Genomic DNA, 10,528 nt, shown 5'->3' on the forward strand with positions numbered 1-10,528 from the left:
GAAAAAAAAAAAAAAAAAAAAAAAAAAAAAAAATGTTCATTTGATTTCCAAAGAGAAATATAATTGTCAAGGTGACCTAATATGATTGTCCTTTGGCCAATTCTCTACTTGGGAAGGACAGTTCTGTGGAAATCCTTATCTTGTCATAAGGATGCCAGATGAATATGAATACAAAGCTAGGCATGTCAATCATTCAAAGATATAGTGGCCACATACATATCCACAGGGGATGCACCCGAGACCTGGACCAGATAGGTCATGGCCTACAATCTCCACTCCAGCCCCAGAATTGGCTTCTGTGGTGCTAGTCTTTCTGTACTTACAGTGATGACTAACCTCCGTCTGATGGACACTTAACTTTCTGTCAATACATTAAAACCTTCATCAGTTCAAGGCCTTCAGTAGAGCTGAACCCTAAGCACTATGAGAGCAGGAACCACTTCCATTTTGTTCAGCACACCCTGTTCAATGAGCATTAATAGACCAAGTGTTTGGGGCCGAGCCCGTGGCGCACTCGGGAGAGTGCGGCACTGGGAGCGCAGCAGCGCTCCCGCCGGTTCGGATCCTATATAGGGATGACCGGTGTGCTCACAGCGCTCACTGGCTGAGCGCAGTGCGGCCGGTCTCAAAAAGGACAAAAAAAAAAAAAAGAAAATAGACCAAGTGTTTGGAGCCGGGGAACCATCTGTGTCTTTAATGTGGCTTGGTGTAATATTTATATATTATATATAATATTAAATATATACATATATAATCTCCTTGTCTATATAGAGAGATATATAGATATACATCGAGATTCAAGGAGACCTGTGCGATTGTGCTTTGACTGCCCCAGTATAGATTAGCTCCATGGAAATTCACATTGTGTCACTCAGAGGTAAATTTCCATTTTCTTAAGAGTATCTTAATGTGGCCTGCTACGTAGTATAATCACCCCTGACAGTAGCTTTAAAATACTGTACTTTGATTCTTAGGAAGTTATTTGATTCCTGGGCACTAAAGTCACTTCCCTGTCATAGAGAGGAAGAATTGTGCCCCGTCCTCAACTGGATCCAGTGACTCACTGGTATAAGAAGGAATAGGGGCTTCTTCAAGACAGGATAAGGCTCTGGGTGCAATTTCCACCTCAGAGCTCCAGGATCAGATGAGGCCCGCGCTTCACCTGAAATCTCAGCCTCACCTGGCTTCTTGCCCTGCCCTCGCCTGGTTTCCTTGCTCCCTTCCTGCTTTCGCCTGGAAGCCCTTTCTTAATAAATCATTTGCACTCGAATCCCTGGCTCAGGGTCTGCAGCTGGGAGAATCCAATTTAGAAGATTTACACGGGTACTTCAAAAAGTTCATGGAAAGATTCAGATTATCTTTTTTTTTTTTTTTTTTTTTTTTTTCGTACCCGGCAACGGATCCCAACCCCCAGTGTCCCCCCCGTACCGGACCAGGACCAGCAACGGGATCGCAGCCCTCGGTGTTGCTCCCGCGCCTCGCTCCGCCAGTGAGCAGGAACCGGTCTGTATGTGGGATCCGAACCCTCGGCGGGAGCGCCACCGCGCTTCCCAAGCCGCCCCCCCCCCCCCGCCGCCCCCCCCCCGCCCCCCACCATCTTTTCTTTTTTTTTTTTTTTTTTTTCGTACCCGGCAACGGATCCCAACCCCCAGTGTCCCCCCCGTACCGGACCAGGACCAGCAACGGGATCGCAGCCCTCGGTGTTGCTCCCGCGCCTCGCTCAGCCAGTGAGCAGGAACCGGTCTGTATGTGGGATCCGAACCCTCGGCGGGAGCGCCACCGCGCTTCCCAAGCGGCGCACTATCCAGTGCGCCACCGGGCCAGCCCAAGATTATCTTTTGATTCTATTTTTCCATGAATTTTTTGAAGCATCCCCGTACTTTATAAGGTTGTTGAGAGGACCAATTAAAAACTAACGTCAAATGCTTAGAACACTGCCCAGCACCTAAGAACCTGCTGCTATCCTAGAAGATGTAGCCAATGTTTTGAAAATGATTTTTTTGTTTTAATTTTTATCAGCATAATACAGGTATGTGATTGAAAACTGATCAGTGCACAGAGCTTATGAAGACCTGCCAGGTTCTCAGCTATGCTGCTCTCTGCCCTCAGGATTACTCTCCAGGACAATCACATTTAACCATTTCTCATTTTAGGCTTTCTGGGTTTATCCGAATATTTTTAAACACTTGCAGTTTACCTGTATGCTTGACTTGTTGACTTGATGTATCACCTGTTCATTTCCCGCTTTAGCTCACATCTCCCACCTTCACTTCCGCCCGTCCTAATAGAAGCATAGTGCTATTTTTACTTAACATCATAACTTTAAAGAGCACATGTATATCCCTATTTTTTCTGCCGACTCTAAGGCATCTCTCCATTCCTCCATGGTGCTCCCCTCCCCTTCGCCCCTCCTCCCACCCTCCAGCCTTTCATTTCTACGTGGTCAACGATGATAGAGCATCTGTATTCTCATTAAATCTTCCACGCTTTGTTTATAGGTTGTGCCAAAAATTAAAAGCCAGTAAACATTCTAATATGGCCACTTTATTATTTCCTGCAGAACCCATGATCACATATCCTTCTCAGTTTGGATTTTAGTGCCACTCAAAGAGCATATCCGAATGGATGATCGCTTTATACTCCACTAAGTGCTCAAAATCACACCACACTTTATTACGTAATTGGGTTGCATTGGGTTTTTTAATTGTTTCTTATAAAACCATACTTTTTTTCTTTTATTGTTTGTTTTGCCTGGAGTTTCTTATTGCCCATCCTTTTGTCTTATTATTATTACAAGAAAAAAATGTATGCCTTCTTTAGGAGATAGCTACCATCTTTTAACTGCTTACTCTTTCTATAGCATTGAATCCATTCAGTTTTTCTTCTTGAAGCTCAATGACTTCTGGATCTAATTCGGAACAGCTGCTTCATATCTGGATTGTTACTTTTCCAGACAGCTTTTGTTTTTCCCGAAGTTCCTACTTTCTTTCTTTCTTTTTTTTTTTTTTTTTTTTTTTTTTTTCTGTATTCTGGAATTCTACTGAAATCTCAAATTTTTTTTATTTCTATGGAACCACCTTTTTTCCTGCAGGTATTTCACCTAGAACCCTCTGTCTGTATGCTCCAGTCTGGACTAGTTGCTGTCTAGACCCGCTGGCAACAATCACAGTGGGGCTTCCTTGTATTGCTCTCTCGGGGAACATACACTGTTCCCTGAATCCTATGTCTTCCTCTTTCTTAGTTCATGACCTCATTTTGCTGAAGTACCTATTCAACTTTGTAAGATAGCTAAGTCTTTTTAAGTTCCAAATAGGACTTTCTCTGCTTTTGCCAGATAGAATTCTTGGTGGGATATCTTCTCCCCTTGGAATGTGGAAGGCTTTGCTCCTCTGATTTTAACATATAGCTTTGCTAATGAGAAGTATGATACCAGTTTGATTCATGTGTCTATGTAGGTGGCCTTTTATTTTCTCTCTGAAATCTTTTTGGATCTTAAAAGATCTTTCTTTGGTGTTCTACAATTCCATGGGGGAATTATACAGGTGAGGGTATTTTTTCTTTCAATAGGACTCTGGAAGGACTTCCTAAGGACTTGGAGAGTGATGGAGAGCTCCGTATGCTGGGGTGAGACTGTGGACTGACAGGCTTTTCTAGGGTTAGTGAAAGGAGAAAAGCACTTTCCTTGGGGGTGTTCATGCCCACGTTAGAAATCCTAATTCTTTCCCAGACAGCTTTTTCAATTTCTTTAGAGGAGAGCCTTTCCATTGTTTATCTAAGATTTGAAGCCATACTGTAGGTGGAGATGCTGGGGAGGTCAACTGTTCCATAAAGAGACCCCAGCAACCACCCTGGGAATTAGGGAGGACTCACCCACCATCTCTGGGTCCTTATCCTCTCTGACTCTCTGCTGGGTGGGTGTAGCTCCCCTGGGGATAGCCCTGCTGCACCTTCATCGTTCGCTTTTCATCTTCCGTATTAAAGCTAATGTTACATCTCAGATTTAACTCTTGTTAAAATACTCTTAACAAGAGTGCTCCCTAAGATGTCAACCAAGGAAATAGTGATTTGGTGAATTGCTGTAGTTTCCAAAAGAAGGCACTAAAAAACACCAGTGGATTCCCAGGTATCTGTTTTCCTTTCTTGGCAACCAGTGATTTTGTTTCAATATTTGTGTCGTTGTTGCTAACGACAGAAAAATTTGTGTAAATGAAACATTCTCCAAGTTGTGCAGATGGTAAGCAAGCTGCTGAGGTGGAGGTCAAGAGAACAGCCATCCTCCCACCTGCGTCCACCCACCTGTGTCCTCCCACCTGCATCCTTCCACCTGCAGCAGCTGGGATGGGCTGCTGGAACCCCAAGAGCTAGAGCCCCTCAACCCCTGGGCGGTTCTTTACAAAGCAGATTCTGTCCTACTCTCTGGAATCTACTTTCCTAACAAGCTCCCAGGTGATTCTGGTCCACAATTTGAGATGGGCTGCTAGAGTAGGTGGCTCAGGCAATACGTGGAAATTTGTAGGGATGTTTTCACCAGAAGGATTTCTCTCTCTGTTTTCCCCTGACAACTCAAGAGACACTTAGATCTCTGCCTTAAATGCAAAAGAAGTAAAAAGACAGATTAAGGACATGTGTAGTGGTATTTCTGGAGCTGGTAACGCTGACCATATGTGAGACGGTTACATATCATAAGCTTTGAGGCAGAATCAACTTTGCTTGCTTCTGACATTGTCACCAAGGTTAAAGACAGATATCCCAGCAAGTTTTCACCTCCTGTGCATTTTCAAAACTGCCAGCTCCTGACCATCCACTTTTCTCCATCTAGTTTACAAACTTCTGTCTGCTGGCGGGGGTGAGGGATGCCCGTGACAAGGACCCCAGGAAGGGTTTGTGACTTGCACCTCGGTTCAGCTACCTTAGACCTTCTTACTTAGGGGCTGTCTGTGGCTGGCCAAGTTACTACCTCAAATTCCTCCTGTTGGGTTGTTTCAGATTCCATTTTTTTCTTCTTGCAGAGCTTTTAGTTGGCAACAAACATGAGCAATAAATACAGAATTAGGGAGGCAAAGACGTACTCGGGGGCATGGGCTTCGTTTTTAGTGGTTCACGGGCCCAGTGATTTTTTAAGACTGGAGCTTAAAGATCTGGGTGTCACTGCCCCAAGTTAAAGACAAATCCAGCTGGAGAACTCTCAGCTGTCACCCATTGATACTCTAGAGACACTGTGTCACCGGGTTCTATGGACAACGTAAGCTGATGGCTCCTCACTTTGCTTAAAATGGCACCAAGCCTGGGCACAGCACTTGTGCCGCCTGTGTTTGAGCGTGGAGGAAACTCTTACCATCAAAGCAAACTTGGGACAGGAGTACAGTGTACCACGGCCCTTCTGCGCCCACTCTCCTCTCACACCTGTCACCCTCCCTCTCTGCGGCCCCTCCCCCATCTGTGTCTCTGTTCTTCATGCTAACTCACGGCTCACACTCAAATTAGCATCTTTCTCCTCAAAACACACATTTCACATCTCACATCAGCAGGCTTTTAAAAGCAACTTGCCTGCAGCAGGACTGAGGTACACTGACTACACTCTCCCAGGAGTCAAACGATTCATGGCTGAGCAGACACCTTCAGTTTCGGCTCTGAGGCTGGGTACCTGCCAAGCCACCTCTTCTCAAGAGCATAGCTGTGGAGGGCAGCTCTGTCCAAGTGAGCAGGTATCTTTGTCTAAACCCTTAGAAGGAAATAGGTTGCCCTATCTGTAGAAGTAATTCTATTATGTTAGGAGGACTTGGAAAGTGGCAAACCTAAGACAGAGCCACCCGGAGCACCCTCTGGCTGTGTAAACTTGAGAAGGTCACTCAACCTTCCTGAGCATGAGTTTCATGTGTACAACGTGGCAGTGATAGCATCTATCCACTTGGTTGTCTTGAAAAGCTAATTCATCATATTAAATGAAAGCACTTTCTAAACTGGGAAGCACTGTCTTACTTTTAACCGAAATTGCCATGACTGTCCTCCACCTGTGCACACAATGTCCAGCTTCCAAGTCTTCCCCAGCATTTCTAGGGGTGGCATCTTGTATACACTTAGAAATGGGTCCACTTTGTTAGCAAAGCCCCCCCCCTCCGCTCTACCCTACCAAATCTGTGCCCTCCAGTGGGCATGGTGTGTTCCCTCCTGCGCCTGCGTCCTGCCCATAGCTCTGCTGTGGCTCCACCAGGAGAGCGCCTGCTGGTGGCTGCCCTGATCCCTCAGGACCACAAAGTCACAAAGAACAGAGAAGGATCACGCTCCTCCTTGTGGCCTCCCAAGGCAGCGTAGCCTGTTCCCCAGTGTGTGAATACAGAGAAGCAGCTCTTTTTTTTACTGTAGTAAGATACACATAACATAAAATTTGCCATTTTAACCATTTGAAATGTATGATTCAGTGGCTTGAGTACATTCCCAGTGTCCAACCATCACCACTGTCTAGTTACAGGACATTTTCATTCCCTCACAAGAAGCCCCATATCCGACAGCAGTTACCCCCGTTCCTCCTGTGCCCACATCCTGGCATTCTCTTCTCTGCTCTCTCTGTGCATTTGCCTTTTCTGGACATTTCACAGAAATGGAATCATACAGTATGTGGCCTTTAGCATCTGGAGTCTTTCACTGAGCCTTGTATTTTCAAGGTTTCTCTTTTTCCCTTACCTAGTGCTGTTTCTCTCCCTAGGACCAAGCTTGCACCAGGGGATGGGCTAAGGTGGGTCTGGACGGCCACTACCACCATGCTCCTGCCAGGATTCCTGGTCACTTCCAGTCACGAGGGCTGGTGGCTTCCTTCCTCCTTGCATGGATCCTCTCCCCCTGTAAGCATCTCTGCAAAGGCCCCCCAGTTCCCAGACATGCCCAGAGGTGTGCAGACATCAGCCAGTATTACTTCCCTGCAGGCTTTCCACCAACCCACCAGGTGCCAGCTGTGCCCACATAGCCTGAACCTGAGGAGCCCAGGAAAATGCTGGAGACCCCAGCGAGACTGATTACAGTAGCAGGATGTTATTCTTTGGTGTGAAGTAGATGAGGCTGTTGATAAGAATCACACTTCCCGTAGCGTTTGAGTACCGCTTTGCTGTTCTCCAGAATCTTTCACAGATTTGCCTTTTGAATGAGGGTACGTATGACATTTTTGACTTTCTGCTCCCCTGCCTCAGAAGTACTCCTGTGTAAGTCCGTCCAGTATCATTCTTACCCCTCTGATGGTGTGGGTGTATTTATCTGTGGGGTCTACTGAGGAAACCTTTAGCAAAGATTCAGAATTTACAGTTGATGTGTAGAAACAAACAGGTTCTTGGTTACCCCTTTGTCATATTAGATGATTTATCTGGGGAGTTCAGAGCCACTGTTTTGCCATAATGCTCTCTTCTCTCTAGGAAATTCAGAGTTTGATGGAATTTTGTTATGTGTTTCTTTTCAGAATTGTAAGTTTTTAAATTTTCAGAATGTATTTCTGTGCATCTCTTTTTCTTTCATAGCTGCTGCTATTGTAGTTAAATTTTACATTTAACATCGGCCTATGGGGTGTATCGTAACCAGACATACAGGAAACAATCATGAAAGGACAGAAACACCAGGGAGGAGAGTAAAATCTTTAACCTTGCATACCTAGGGTGTGAGTTTCACCCCAACACGCATCACTTTATCACAAACATCCCTTGTAGTGCAAATAGGTCCCTGAACCTTCCTAGCTTTATTTCATCTTTCTTTGTCATTCTTCTGTGTTCTTCTTTCACTGTGCTTTATGAAATAAGCCCTCTAGAGGCATCGTATTTTCCCATTTTTTTACTCTAATTTTCACGTGATCGTGTAGGTGGCTTTGGCGATTTTAGACCAGGTTACATTTCTTTACACCCCTCCTGCTGGTCTTTGCATCCACTACATACCTGAACATATTTCATTTTCCATTATTTTTTGCTTGCAGATGCCAAATTAGTTTATGTACTCAAAGGGGTTTGCTTAGGTTTATGCCTTTCCAGTCAAGCTGCTGTTACGGGAAAGAAATACCCAAGCAACGTGAACTCACTGACATAAAGAAACGGAGATACATTTGGGACCACGTCTCATTAGTAGGTTAGGGTCGGCTGCACCTATTGTCTGCCAATATCGATCTGCCAATATTCCCCAGTCTTTCCTGTTTCTAAAAGCTGATTTAGATAAATGCTTTTCTAACCAAAATCAAACAGTATGGTATTTAAGTCAACCATGAAAATAAGCGCTGACATATGTGCCCCACCTGAAGGAAATCAGGAGAGGCTTGATTTGAATCAGGCAGGAGGCCAGATGCAATCAGGTTCCCAAAGTCCGTGACTCCACCAAGGAGAGGCCGGACCCCCCGCCCCAGGATCCTTCAGATTGCAGGAGACCTGGGGAGGCCAGAATTGAGCTGGGCTCCCAGATCTTCAATAACATGTGATTTTGTACAATAGGAGGAGGGAGGGGACAATGGCAAACTAGGCTTCCTGCTAAGTTCTGATCGGGTGATGACGGGCACTTTCAGCCCTCACACACATGCCACCTCTACCTCAGTGTCACACTACAAGCCACAGAATGCCTGGATGTACCTGCAAGGCAGCACATGCTCTGGACAGCTTGTTCATGGCCCGGTGAGGACTTGCTCTCCCCCCTGGCCCATCATGGAAGCCCTCCTTGGTGCCTGAGATCACAGAATTGGTATTTGGTGTCCCTGGGGATGCTCAAGCTATTATTTCACCAGTACAGTTATGCCTTCCTTTAAACAAACATGATTTATACGTTTAATAACTGACTTACACCAAAGGTTAATTGGGAGGATCCATCTTTCCACCACGTTCACGAGATTGGCTTTCTACCTTCTCTAGGGTTTAACGTCACTCAAAACATCCCAGACTCTCAGTTGCAGGCAGTCTGTTCTCCATTGTCCTTGAGAAGCATTGCCCAGGCCACACTGTCCTCTGGATGTCTCTCCAGCCTGGAACATGCTCTCTTCCTGCACCTCACTCTCCTGAACCCCCTCTGCTCACACCCCACATCCACCATGAATGCTGCCTTGGCCTCTCCAGCCCACCAGGGAGCCCTTTCCTAATTCTCTTGGCCCTTTTGGTCAGTTTCACACTGTTGACCATTAAGTCCATTAACTGATATGTATCAAGCATCTACCATTAGCAGGACTCTGTAACAGGTACTTCCAAACCTGATTGCTCCTGATAAGTTCATCTTATTTTCTCAAATAGACTGTGAGCTCCCTGAAGGCAGGACTATGTCTCCTTAAATCCTACATATTACCAGGCACACTACCAGTGCCTAGATGGCATTCAATAAATTTTACAAAATGATTCTTAATTTTACAAAACTAGTCACTAGTTGATTTTCTTACAAAGTTCTTCAGGTCGCCTCAATATATGGCTCAGTGTACACGTATTTTTCAAGAACATATTTGTGTGAAGGCAGGTGTGTCATATGTCACTTTACAGAACCCCTCGATCTAAACAATGAGCATTTTTAAAAATAGGGACTAGTTTAGTGTTGCAAACGGGAGTACTTACCTTTGGAAATCTTGACTAATTCTAGATAGGAGAGGAGCAGGAAGACATCGCAGCCAAAGCCCATGGCTTCAGCACTGATTCTATATTAATGTGCTCATGGGCTTGATAGAAAGCTTTTAGATTTAGGCAAAGAAGGGACTGAACTAGGTTCTTAGCAGTAATTTTCTGCGACCATTCTTTGGTCAAACTAACTGGCTTCCTGTTGCAGAAATGCTCCACGTGAGGTGGTTGTATGAGGACAGATTTTGTGTGCTCAGCGCTGACGGCTTTTCTCACCAACTCATACCTGTCCCATAGCAGGAAACTCTTGAAAGCCACATCCATTCTCTCGTCCCTTGCCTGTCCTGCGGGTGCAAACGTGTGCAGTCACCACACTGTAAAACTCGCAGTCACCTCCCGTGACCCTTCAGTTTGAGGGCTCTGTCTCTTCAACCAGCTGGCAGAAAATTCAGACTCAGGCTTTTGACTCTGCAAAACTGAGAAGCATGTATTATCTTTAAATTTTAAAAAAGAACACTGTAGAAACTCAATACTAAGATGGATAAGCAAATTGGTAGAGGTCTGAAGTGGCCAGTGAAAATGACACCACTAAATGGCACTGATGACGAATGGTAGACCACAGACACTTTAGTTTCCTGTTCTCAACTCCAGGCAAGCACTACCCAAAGAATTAAACTGGTCGAACTTTAAAAATCTAAATCAAATCTTGAAAGCATGAGTATATTTTCCAAGCAGTATGGAAAGAAAGAGAGGGAGAAAGTACTTTTAAAAAACCTCCATCCCGGGCCGAGCCCGTGGCGCACTCGGGAGAGTCTGGTGCTGGGAGCGCAGTAGCGCTCCCGCCGCGGGTTCGGATCCTATATAGGGATGACCGGTGCCCTCACAACGCTCACTGGCTGAGCGTGGGGCGGCTGGTCTCAAAAAGGACAAAAAAAAAAAAAAAAAAAAAACCATCTCCATTCCTCCTACACCCCCTTGGC

General features: G+C 45.3%; 1 protein-coding gene across 1 annotated transcript in view; it reads left to right on the forward strand.

Moving 5' to 3' along the window:
* POU6F2 (POU class 6 homeobox 2) overlaps window positions 1–10,528 on the forward strand; it is a 240,052-nt gene that overhangs the window by 113,018 nt on the left and 116,506 nt on the right. The window lies entirely within an intron of this gene.

The sequence above is a fragment of the Galeopterus variegatus genome, unplaced genomic scaffold, assembly GCF_000696425.1.
Source record: "Galeopterus variegatus unplaced genomic scaffold, G_variegatus-3.0.2 Scaffold1705, whole genome shotgun sequence".
Classification (NCBI taxonomy): domain Eukaryota; kingdom Metazoa; phylum Chordata; class Mammalia; order Dermoptera; family Cynocephalidae; genus Galeopterus; species Galeopterus variegatus.